Source organism: Saimiri boliviensis, chromosome 14 (assembly GCF_048565385.1).
Source record: "Saimiri boliviensis isolate mSaiBol1 chromosome 14, mSaiBol1.pri, whole genome shotgun sequence".
Classification (NCBI taxonomy): Eukaryota; Metazoa; Chordata; class Mammalia; order Primates; family Cebidae; genus Saimiri; species Saimiri boliviensis.
This window is the reverse complement of record NC_133462.1, coordinates 15848828-15860752: the sequence shown is the minus strand read 5'-3', so window position 1 is coordinate 15860752 and position 11925 is coordinate 15848828.

Here is an 11925-nt window from a genome sequence, read left to right as displayed (position 1 = left end):
TATCTTTACTGTAAGCCTGCACTCACATAGCCTCTGGCAGGGTCAGTCCCTATTTGCAAACTTTGACAGTGAATGTGTCCCTGTCTGCCTGTCTCATCCTATGCCTGACTTTTGACCATGAAGCCACATCTTTCTTGCAATGTTAAGCAAAATCTTTGCTGGATCCAGAACTCTGATCCCAGAAGTTTATTTGACCAAGGAGGAGTGGACAAACAGTCCTGATTGTTAAGCGGTGGAAGCCGTACTTTTCTGACCCTGGAGAGATTGCCAGCATGAACTTTTCTGACCCAAGGACATGGGTCTTATTGTGCTGTGTCATCTGACACTAAGATTGGTTTCTCATTCCAGCCCCCGGGGGAAGCACCGATGAGGAGGCATGAAGTGCTTAACACACAGTTACTCAGTCTTTTTACCCTTTTAGGGAGGTACTGTTGCCATCCCCATTTCATAGATGGAGAGCGAAGCTGTGACAGTTTGAGAGTCTTACCCAAGGTCATACAGTGGGTTAGAGCTACGCTGTCCAATACGGTAGTCACTTGCTGCATGTGGCCACTAATTAAGTACTTGAAATGTGGTCCAAATACAATTTACAATAGCAAAGATAGGGAATCAACAGATGAATGGTTAGATAAAATGTGGTATATATACACCATTGAATACTATTTACCCATAGAAAGGAGTAAAATCATGTCTTTTATAGCAACATGGATACAGCTGGAGATCATCATCTTAAGTGAAAGAAGCCAGGCACAGAAAGTCCGTATCACATGTCCTATTCATAAGTGGGTGCAAAACAATGTGTACATGCAGACATACAGAGTGGAATAATAGATAAACCCTCCAGTGCAATTTTGAATCAGAATGGAAAGAACAGCCATTCTTTACTTGCTCCCAATTTTAGAGGAAAATCATTGTCTTTCACCTTTAAGTATGATGTTGGCCGCAGATTTTTTTGTAGATGCCTTTAGTCAGGGTGAGAAATTCTGTTTATTTCTAGCTTGCAGATAATTTTTAATCGGGAATTAATGTTGGATTTTTATCAAATGTTTTTCAAGTCTATTATAATGAATATATATATATATATATATACACACACACACACACACTTGTTAATATGCTGAGCTACCTTGATTATCAAACATTGATTATCAAATATTAAACCAACCTTTCATTCCTGGTTAAACTCACTTCCATTGTGTTTATCCCATAATGTAGTACACTTGTTTTATGTTGTTAAAGTTAATTTGCCAAAATTTTTTTAGTATTTTTGCATCTACGTTCATAGGGTATTGGTCTGTAGCTTTCTTTTTTGTAATGTCTTTGTCTGGTTTTGAGATCAGTGTGATACTGGCCTCATAGAATGAGATGGAAAGTAAATATTACTTACTGCTAATTTTGTGAGTTTGTATAGAATAGATAATGCTTTTTTTTTTTTTTTTTTTTTTTTTTTTGAGACAGAGTTTCGCTCTTGTTACCCAGGCTGGAGTGCAATGGCGCGATCTCGGCTCACCACAACCTCCGCCTCCTGGGTTCAGGCAACTCTCCTGCCTCAGCCTCCTGAGTAGCTGGGATTACAGGCACGCGCCACCATGCCCAGCTAATTTTCTGTATTTTTAGTAGAGACGGGGTTTCAACCATGTTGATCAGGATGGTCTCGATCTCTTGACCTCATGATCCACCCATCTTGGCCTCCCAAAGTGCTGGGATTACAGGCGTGAGCCACCGCGCCCGGCCTAGATAATGCTTCTTTCATAAATGTTTGATAGAACTCACTAGTAAAGTCATATGGACCTAGAATTCTCTTTGTAAAAAAGTTTTTAACTACAAGTTCAATTTTTAAAATAACTATATGGCTGTTCAGGTTATCTATTTCTCCCTTAGTGAGCTTTTGTGGTTTGTGTCTTCTGAGGAATTCATCCAAATCATCTAAGTTGCCAAATTTTTTGCCATAGTTTTCATAATTTTCCTTATTATTTAAATATTTGTAGACTCTATAATAATTTCAACTCTCTTTCCTGATATTGGTAAACTATTTCTTTTCCATTTTTTCTTTTTTTTTCTTTTCTTTTTTTTTTTTTGAGACGGAGTTTCGCTCTTGTTACCCAGGCTGGAGTGCAATGGCACGATCTCGGCTCACCGCAACCTTCGCCTCCCGGTTTCAGGCAATTCTCCTGCCTCAGCCTCCTGAGTAGCTGGGATTACAGGCACGCGCCACCATGCCCAGCTAATTTTTTTTGTATTTTTAGTAGAGACGGGGTTTCACCATGTTGACCAGGATGGTCTCGATCTTTTGACTTCGTGATCCACCCGCCTCAGCCTCCCAAAGTGCTGGGATTACAGGCTTGAGCCACCGTGCCCGGCTTTCCATTTTTTCTTTATCAATGTTATTAATCTTCACAGAGAGTAAGCTTCGGGTTTCATTGATTTTCCCTTTCATTTCTTTGTTTTAAATTTAATTGATTTATTCTGTTATTTTTATCATTTTGTTTCCTTTATCACCTTTGGGGGTTATTTTCCTTCTTTTTTTTTTTTTTCAAGTGGAAGCTAGTATCATTGATTTGAGATCTTTCTTCTTTTTAAAGAATGTTTAATTACTATAAAGTTCCTCCATGAGCTATCTGCACCCATGTTTATTGTAGCATATTCACATATCCAAGACATGAAATCAGCCCAAGTGTCCATCAACAGATGAATGAACAGATAAATAAAATGTAGTATGCATGCACGTGTATGTGCGCACACACACACACACACACACACACACACTATTCTGCCTTAAGAAAGAAGAAAATCCTGTCCTTTGCAACACCATGGGTGAACCTGGAGGATGTTACATTAAGTGAAATAAGTCAGGCACAGAAAGACATATAGTTCATGGGAGAGAGATCCAAGATGGCTGATTACTAGCAGCTCAGGATTGTAGCTCCTAGTGAAAGTGCAGAGAAAGAGAGGACACCACATTTTCAGATGAATTTTTGTTGCTCACGGACCAGGAGATTCCCAGCAGAGGAGCCCCACGAGTTGCCAGCGGGACTCTTGTGGCCGGCACCGTTTTGCCGGCACCCCGGCACAGCGGTTCTTGGTACAGAGTAAATGGGACTGGGTCCCCTTGTGGTCAATGTTTGGGGCTCCGGGAAACCCTACAAACTAGAAGAAACACTACAAACTAGCAGAGAGTTGGGGGGTCAATATTTAATATCCTCGAAGAAAAGAATTTTCAATCCAGAATCTCATATCCAGCCAAATTAAGCTTCATAAATGAAGGAAAAATAAAATTTTTCACAAACAAGCAAGCACTCAAAGATTTCATCGCCACCAGGCCTGCTTTACAAGAGCTTCTGAAAGAAGCACTATACACAGAAAGGAACAACCAGTATCAGTCATCCCAAAAACTTACCAAAAGGTAAACAGTATCTCCTTGATGAAGAATCTATATCAACTAATAGGCAAAATAGCCAGCTAGCAGTAAACGACAATATTAAACTCACAAATATCAATATTAATTTAAATGGATTAAATGCCCCAATCAAAGACACAGACAGGCAAATTGAATAAAAAGTCAAAACCCATTGGTTCGCTGTATCCTCCAGATCCATCTCATAAGCAAGGACTCACAAAGACTCAAAGGGTTGGTGGAAGACTTACCAATCAAATGGAGAGCAAAAAAAAGAAAGAAAGAAAGAAAACAGGAGTTGTAACTTTTGTCTCTGACAAAATAGACTTTAGTAGTAACAAAGACTAAAAGAAACAAAGAAGGACATTACATAATGGTAAAAGGATCAATGCAACAACAGGAGTCAATGATCATAAATATATATGCACCCAATTTAGGAACACCCAGATACATAAGACAAGTTCTTAATGACTTATAAAGAGACTTGGACTCCTGCACAATAATATCGGGAGACTTTGACACCACATTGTTAATATTCGACGGATCAACGAGATAGAAAATTAACAGGGACATCTGTGATTTGAACTGAGACCTGGAACAAGTAAACTCAGTGAATATTTGTAGAATTCTTCACCCCAGGTCCACAGAACATACATTTTTCTCAGTATCATATTACACCTATTCTGAAAGTGACCACATAATTGGAAGAAATCACTCTTCGGCATTTGCATAGCATTTCATATACTTAAGTGAAATATTGGTTGGCTGTTTGTTATTTTCTTCCCTTATTCCTTACTGTCTCCAATGTTCAGCACAATTATCGGCATAAAAGAGGTTTTTAATACCTATTTTTAGATTGCAATCCAGCCTGGGCAATAGAGCAAGACTCCTGTTCTCTCTCCCCCTTTCTCTTTCTCTTTCTTTCTTTCAAGAAAAGAAAAAAAGAAAAAAAAAAGGACATATAGTTCATGATCTCACTCATGTGGGGTGTAAAAAAAGCTTAACTCGCAGAAACGAAGATTAGAATAGGGCTTACCAGGAGTTGGTGGAGAGGGTTAGGAGATGCTGATCAAAGGATACAAAATGTCAGTTAGGAGGAATAAGTATGGGAGATCTATTGTATCAATGGTGAGTATAGCTAATGACAATATATTGTATTAACTATAAATTAATCGAAAACCAATTACTTGAAAACTGCTGAGAGGTTTATGACTGCCACCTGGCGGTGAGGCAGTGCTCCACAGTCACTGAAAGCAACCCTGTCCTCCGCTGACCAAGAGCTGTAGCAGCCGCGGCGGCGGCCCTGACTAGGTGGCCTCGCCAGCATTTATTCAGCACACATTAAATGATTTATAAGTGGGAAAGGTTTCTGCACATGCTAAACCAGATCATTTGTCACATAGTACTTTGTAAGGCTGTGTGTATCGGTCTGGTAACACAGAGATCCTAGATATCGTGCTAGGTCAAGTTTCTAGAAGTTGTTCTGATTAGTTGCTGGGATGGACTAAACTAAATGAAGTTGTTAATGCTACAGATTTGTTGGGATAATTTAGAGGAAGAAATCCAAAGACTGAGGCCAGGGTGGTGTCTCATGCCTGTAATCTCAGCACTTGGGGAGGCTCAGGTAGGCAGATCACGTGAGGTTAGGAGTTCGAGACCAGCCTGGCCAACATGGTGAAACCCCATCTCTACTAAAAATACAAAAATCAACTGGGCGTGCCAGTGCATGCCTTTCATGCCAGCTACTCAGGAGGCTGAGGCAAGAGAACCACTTGAACCTGGCAGATGGATGTTGCAGCGAGCCAAGATTGCATCACTGCACTCCAGCCTGGGCAACAGAGCAAACAAAGACTGAGTATCTCCTAAAGAAACATGCTTTTCACAATGACATTGAGAGTTACACTGGCATCGAAAGCACTAGCATCTTTGAAAAGCCCTGTAATGGCTAGTATAGAGCTAAATTCAGATGGCTCAAATGGGTTCCCAGATTTCAATTGGAATGGCACATTCCAGGACAAAAGATAGGAAATTAAAGATTTGACACTTCACCAAAGAAGACACACAGATGACAAAAAGCACATGTAAAAATGCTCAATATCATAAGTAATTAGGGAAAGTCAAATGTAAGCCACAAGGAGATACCACCACACAACTATCCAAATGATTGATCATATCAAGTGTGGCCAAGAGAGAGAGAAACTGGAACTGTCATGCAGTGCTAGTGGGAATGTACAATGGTACAACTGTTTTTGGAAAACAGTATGGCAGTTACTCAAACAAATTAAACATTTTTTTTTTTTTTTGAGACGGAGTTTCGCTCTTGTTACCCAGGCTGGAGTGCAATGGCGCGATCTCGGCTCACCGCAACCTCCGCCTCCTGGGTTCAGGCAATTCTCCTGCCTCAGCCTCCTGAGTAGCTGGGATTACAGGCACACGCCACCATGCCCAGCTAATTTTTTGTATTTTTTAGTAGAGACGGGGTTTCACCATGTTGACCAGGATGGTCTCGATCTCTTGACCTCGTGATCCACCCTCTTCGGCCTCCCAAAGTGCTGGGATTACAGGCTTGAGCCACCGTGCCCGGCGTTAAACATACTTTTATGATCCAGCCCTTTCCCTCCTAGATATTTACTCAAGAGAAATGAAAATATGTGTTCATATAAAAACTTGGGGCAGAGCAAGGTGGCTCATGTCTATAATCCCAACACTTTGTGAAGACGAGGTGGGTGAATCGCTTGAACTTAAAAGACCAGCCTGGGGAACATGGTGAAACCCTCATCTCTACAAAAAACTTAAAAATTAGCCAGGCATGGTGGCGCCCACCTGTAGTGCCAGCTACTGAGGAAGCTGAGGTAGGAGGATCACTTGAGCCTGGGAGGTCAAGGCTGCAGTGAGCTGTCATTGCACCACTGCACTTCTGCTGGGGTGAGAGAGCAAGACCCTGTCTCAAACAACAACAAAAACGTGTATACAAGTGTTCATAGAAGAGCATTTTTAATAGCCAAAAATTGGTAACACCCCAAATATTCATCAATAGGTGAATGGATAAACAAATTATGGTGGCCGGGCATGGTGGCTCACGCCTGATATCCCAACAGTTTGGGAGGCCAAGGCAGGTGGCACCTGAGGTCAGGAGTTCGAGACCAGCCTGGCAAACATGGTGAAACCCCTGTCTTTACTAAAAATACAGAAAATTAGCAGGGTGTGGTGTGGTGAATGCCTGTAATCCCAGCTGCTCAGGAGGCTGGGTGAGGCAGGAGAATCGCTTGAACCTGGGAGGCGGAGGCTGCAATGAGCTGAGATTATGCCACTGAGTTCCAGCCTGGGCATCAGAGTGAGACTCTATCTCAAAACAAACAAAAACAAATTATAGTACATCCATACAATAGAATACTGCTCAGAGATAAAAAGGAATGCACTATTGATATATACAGCAACGTGAATAAATCTCAGAATAATTACGTTGGGTGAAAGAAGACAGACTCCTCCCCCAAAAGGGGAACATACTGTATGATTCCATTTATATAAGACTCAAGAAAGTACAAACTAATCTATAGCAATAGAGAACAGATCAGTGGTTGCTTGGATAATAGGGATGGGAGTATGAGTGGGAGAGATTACAAGAAATGCAAGGAAATTTCAGGGAAATAATGGAAATGCTTATTTACATATGAGCAGTGGATGGGCGTGGTGGCTCACACCTGTAATCCCAGAACTTTGGGAAGCCAATGGGAGGAGTGCTTGAGTTCAGAAGTTTGAGACCTGCCTGGGCAGCATGGCAAAACCCTGTCTCTTAAAAAACAAACAAACAACTAAAAAAAAAAAAACTAGCCAGGCACAGTGGTACACGCCTACAGTCCCAGCTACTTGGGAGGCTGAGGTGGGAGAATCTTAATAAATAAATAAATAAATAAATATGAGGCATTTGTTTTATGTCAACTCTACCTTGATAAATTTTTTTTTAGTGACTTTGGGAATATAACAACCAAATGCAATCTCAGGGCTTTTTTGCACTCTGTTTTGAACAAAGTAACCAAAAATGACTTTTCTAAGATTATTGGAGAAGTATAAATATGGACTATTAGATGAAATTAAAAGATTGTTATTTTTGCTAGCTGGAATAATGGCATGATGATAATGCTAAATTTTTTTTTTTGAGACAGAATCTTACTCTGTCACCCAGGCTGGAGTGCAGTGGTTCAATCTCTGCTCACTGCAACCTCTGCCTCCTGGGTTCTAGCAATTTTCCTGCCTCAGCCTCCCAAGTAGCTGGGATTACAGGCATGTGCCACCACATCCAGCTAATTTTTGTATTTTTAGTAGAGACAGGGGTTTCACCATGTTGGCCAGGATAGTCTTGAACTCCTGACCTCAGGTAATCCGCCTGCCTGGGCCTCCCACAGTGCTGGGATTACAGGCGTGAGCCACTGTGCCTGGCTGGTAATGCTAAAATCATTATCATTAAGCAATGCATACTAAGATATTTATGGGGCAAATATCTGGGATTATTTAAAATGCTTAAGAAAGTAGGAATACATAAAATAAGCTGAGGAAAATGCTGATAATCGGTGAAACTAGGTGATAGGAGTTTATGGCATTCTTCTTCCTACTTTTGTAGATATCTGAATGTGACTTTCATAATAAAGTTAGAAACAGGCTGGGCACGGTGGCTCACGCCTGTAATCCCAGCACTTTGGGAGGCCAAGGTGGGAGGATGGCATGAGCCCAGGAGTTCAAGAGCAGCCTGGCCAACGTGACAAAACCCTATCTCTACTAAAAATACAAAAATTAGCCAGGCATGGTGGCACGTGCCGTAATCCCAGCTACTTGGGAGGCTGAAGCACAAGAATTACTTGAACCTAGAAGGCAGATGTTGCAGTGAGCTGAGTTTGCGCCACTGCACTCCAGCCTGAGTGACAAAAGTGAGACTCTGCCTCAGGAAAAAAAAAAAAAAAAAAAAAAAAAAAGGTTAGACTCGAATAAAATAAAAAGAATGACTCCTAGGTCTCTAACTCCAGCGATCAGGGTGTGGTAACACCATTTACCAAGATGACTGGGAGGTGAGCAGGTGCAGAGGAAATCAAGTTCTCCCTGGGCCACATTAAGTTTCACAAAGAACCCTGGGGCCAGGCGAGGTGGCTCACGCCTGTAATCTCAGTGCTTTGGGAGGCTGAGGTAGGCAGATCACCTGAGGCTAGGAGTTCCAGACCAGTCTGGTCAACATAGTGAAACCCGGTCTCTACTAAATACACAAAAATTAGCCAGGGCTGGTGGCAGGTACCTGTAATCTCAGCTACTTGGGGCCTGAGGCAGGAGAATTGCTTGAACCCAGGAGACAGATAGTGAGCTGAGATCGTGTTACTGCGCTCCACCCTTGGAGACAGAGCAGTCTCAAAAAAATAAAAATAAAAAAAATTAAAAAAAAAAAAAAGAACCCTGGGCAAGTGACTTCCCTTCTCCAAGACTCACTTTCTTCACCTGTGTCCTGGAGATTCCAAACCCACTGTGTTGGGGTTTTAAGGAGGGTTCCGCGGCAATAGAGAGAGAGCTTATAGCAGGAGTGAGAGGAATGAGGCTTAGCAAATATCTGTCGACTGCCACTACGGGATTCTGAGTGCAGCCGTCCTGTGACTGTGAAGTGGTGTGGTGTTCGGAGTAGGACTAGGGTGTTTATGTCTGCAATACCGCAGCTCTAAGTTGACATGTTCCGAAATGTCAACTCATCTTTGTTGTAAATTTCTATGCATAGCTAGCATGATACTGGCACTCCAGGGGTTTCCCTGGCATTTATTTACCTGCAGAATGGGGTCAGAGAAGTGCTCTGGTTCAGAAATGTCGACAGAGCCGTATCCTTCATCCTTCTCCTGCCAAGGATTTGCTGGGTGACCCTGTGCAAAGGCACTTCCCGTTTCTAGATCTCAGATCCTCAAAGTCATCACTGAGGGAGTCTCAGCTCCAAGATGCCAATGAGTCTCAATACTAAGACACAATGGCTCTAAGATGTCTAAGTCCATCACATGGTGCCGTAAAGGGGTTCAGGTTCTATGATTCTCAGCCATCACACTGGGTCCTGGCCTGTGCCAGGGGTCCCCAGGAACACCCTCAGGTTGAACGATTTGCTAGAGGGACTCACCTCTGAAAACTTATTATACTCACATGTATTACAGTAAAACAATAGATTAAAAATGAGTAAAGCCAAAAAAAAAAAAAAATCAGCAAAGGAGCCAGGTGCAGTGGCTCACGCCTGTAATCCCAGCACTTTGGGAGGCTGAGACGGGTGGATCACCTGAGGTCAGGAGTTGGAGACCAGCCTGGCCGACATGGCAAAACTACATCTTTATTAAAAATTTTAAAAGTAGCCAGGCATGGTGGCAGGTGCCTGTAATCCCAGCTACTTGGCAGGCTGAGGCAGGAGAATGGCTTGAACCCAGGAGGCAGAGGTTGCAGTGAGCCGAGATCTCACCATTGCACTCCAGCCTGGGTGGCAAGAGCAAGACTTCATCTCAAAAAAAAAGAAAAAAAGTTAGCCGAGCACCGTGGCACACAGTTGTAGTCCCAGCTACTCAGGAGGCTGAGACAGGAGAATCTCTCTTGAACCCTGGAGGCAGAGGTTGCAGTGAGCCCAGATGGTGCCACTCCAGCCTGGGCAACAGAGCAAAACTCTGTCTTAAAAAAAAAAAAAAAAAAAAAAAAAAAAAAAAAAAAAAAAATTCAGCAAAGGAAAAAGACTCCCAGGGCAGAGTCTGAGAGAGACCCCATGAGCTTCCACCAACCGTCTTTCAGTGGAGTCGTGTGGACAGGGCTTTATTCCCCCAGCAAGAAGGTATGACAAGTATGGAGAACTTCCAACCATGGAAGCTCGCCCACACCGTGGCGTCCAAGGTGTTCATGGGTGGTCAGTTACATAGACATAGAGCACCCAAGTGAGTTAACTCTTCAATCTCCAGACCACAGAGGTCAAACTAATACAGTGTTGCCGAGAGCCGCAGGCACACAAAAACAGACACTTACCATGTCTGACTTATGTCATGAGCATAGACAACGCCCAAATGTATACAGATACTGTTATCAGGCAGGATATTCCAAGGGCTTAGCGTGTTAAGGTGCTGGACAAGGGCCAGTGTTTTTCTTTGGAATGTTCAAGGCTTAAGCACCCATGCCTGCAGAGTTAAGGCTTTACTGTACATGGCCCTACTTCTGCCAATGAACTGAAGCTTACCTAGCATCTTAATAAAGAACGATAAATTTGTTTGGGAGGCAGAGGCAGGAGAATCGCTTGAATCCGGGAGGTGGAAGCTGCAGTGAGCTGAGATTGTGTCATTGCACTCCAGTCTGGGCGACAGAGCAAGACTCCATCTCAGGAAAGAAAAAAAAAAAAAAAGGCTGGGTGCAGTGGCTCACACCTGTAATCCCAGCACTTTGGGAGGCCAAGGCAGGTGGATCACCTGAGGTCAGGAGTTCAAGACCAGCCTGACCAATATGGTGAGACTCTGTCTCTACTAAAATTACAAAAATTAGGCCAGGCATGGTGGCTCACGCCTGTCATCCCAGCACTTTGGGAGACCAAGGCGGGTGGATCACATGAGGTCAGGAGTTCGAGACCAGCCTGACCAACATGGAGAAACCCCATCCCTACTAAAAATACAAAATTAGCCAGGCATGGTGGCACTCACCTGTAGTCCCAGCTACTCGGAATGCTGAGGCAGGAGAATTGCTTGAACCTGGGAGGCAGAGGTTGCAGTGAGCTGAGATCACAGCACTGCACTCCAGCCTGGGAACAAGAACAAAACTCCGTCTCAAAAGGAAAAGGAAAGGAAAGAAAGGAAAGGAAAGGAGAGCCGGGCGCGGTGGCTCACGCCTGTAATCCCAGCACTTTGGGAGGCCGAGGCAGGTGGATCACGAGGTCAAGAGATCGAGACCATCCTGGTCAACATGGTGAAACCCCGTCTCTACTAAAAATACAAAAAATTAGCTGGGCATGGTGGCGCGTGCCTATAATCCCAGGCTGAGGCAGGAGAATTGCCTGAACCCAGGAGGCGGAGGTTGCGGTGAGCTGAGATCGCACCATTGCACTCCAACCTGGGTAACAAGAGCGAAACTCCGTCTCAAAAAAAAAAAAAAAAAAAAAAGAAAGGAAAGGAAAGGAAAATAATGCATCAGGGTATCCAGTTTCTCTGAAATGCAATGAAAGGAAGACCCCATACCTAAATGTTCCGCAGCCTCGGCCTCCTCCCTTCTGTACCCCTGCAGTAGCTTTTATGTGGCAACAACAGTTAGAGAATCGCTCTGGCCTAAACAGCTCACTTCCCCATCATACTACATACTGCCTTTGTCTTGGTCTCTGGCCCGGCCCTCCCTGCTCTCTCTGTGGCTGGAGCTAGGGTCCATTCCCGGTCCAGGGTTAAAATTCGTTCCAAGGCCTGGATCAGCAGTCAGTCTGTACCTGTGGTCAGGACACAGACTGATAACTTTTACTTTTCTGGAATGTCTACCGATCCTGTGACATTGTCCAGCCCGGGCTCCTTCAGGCA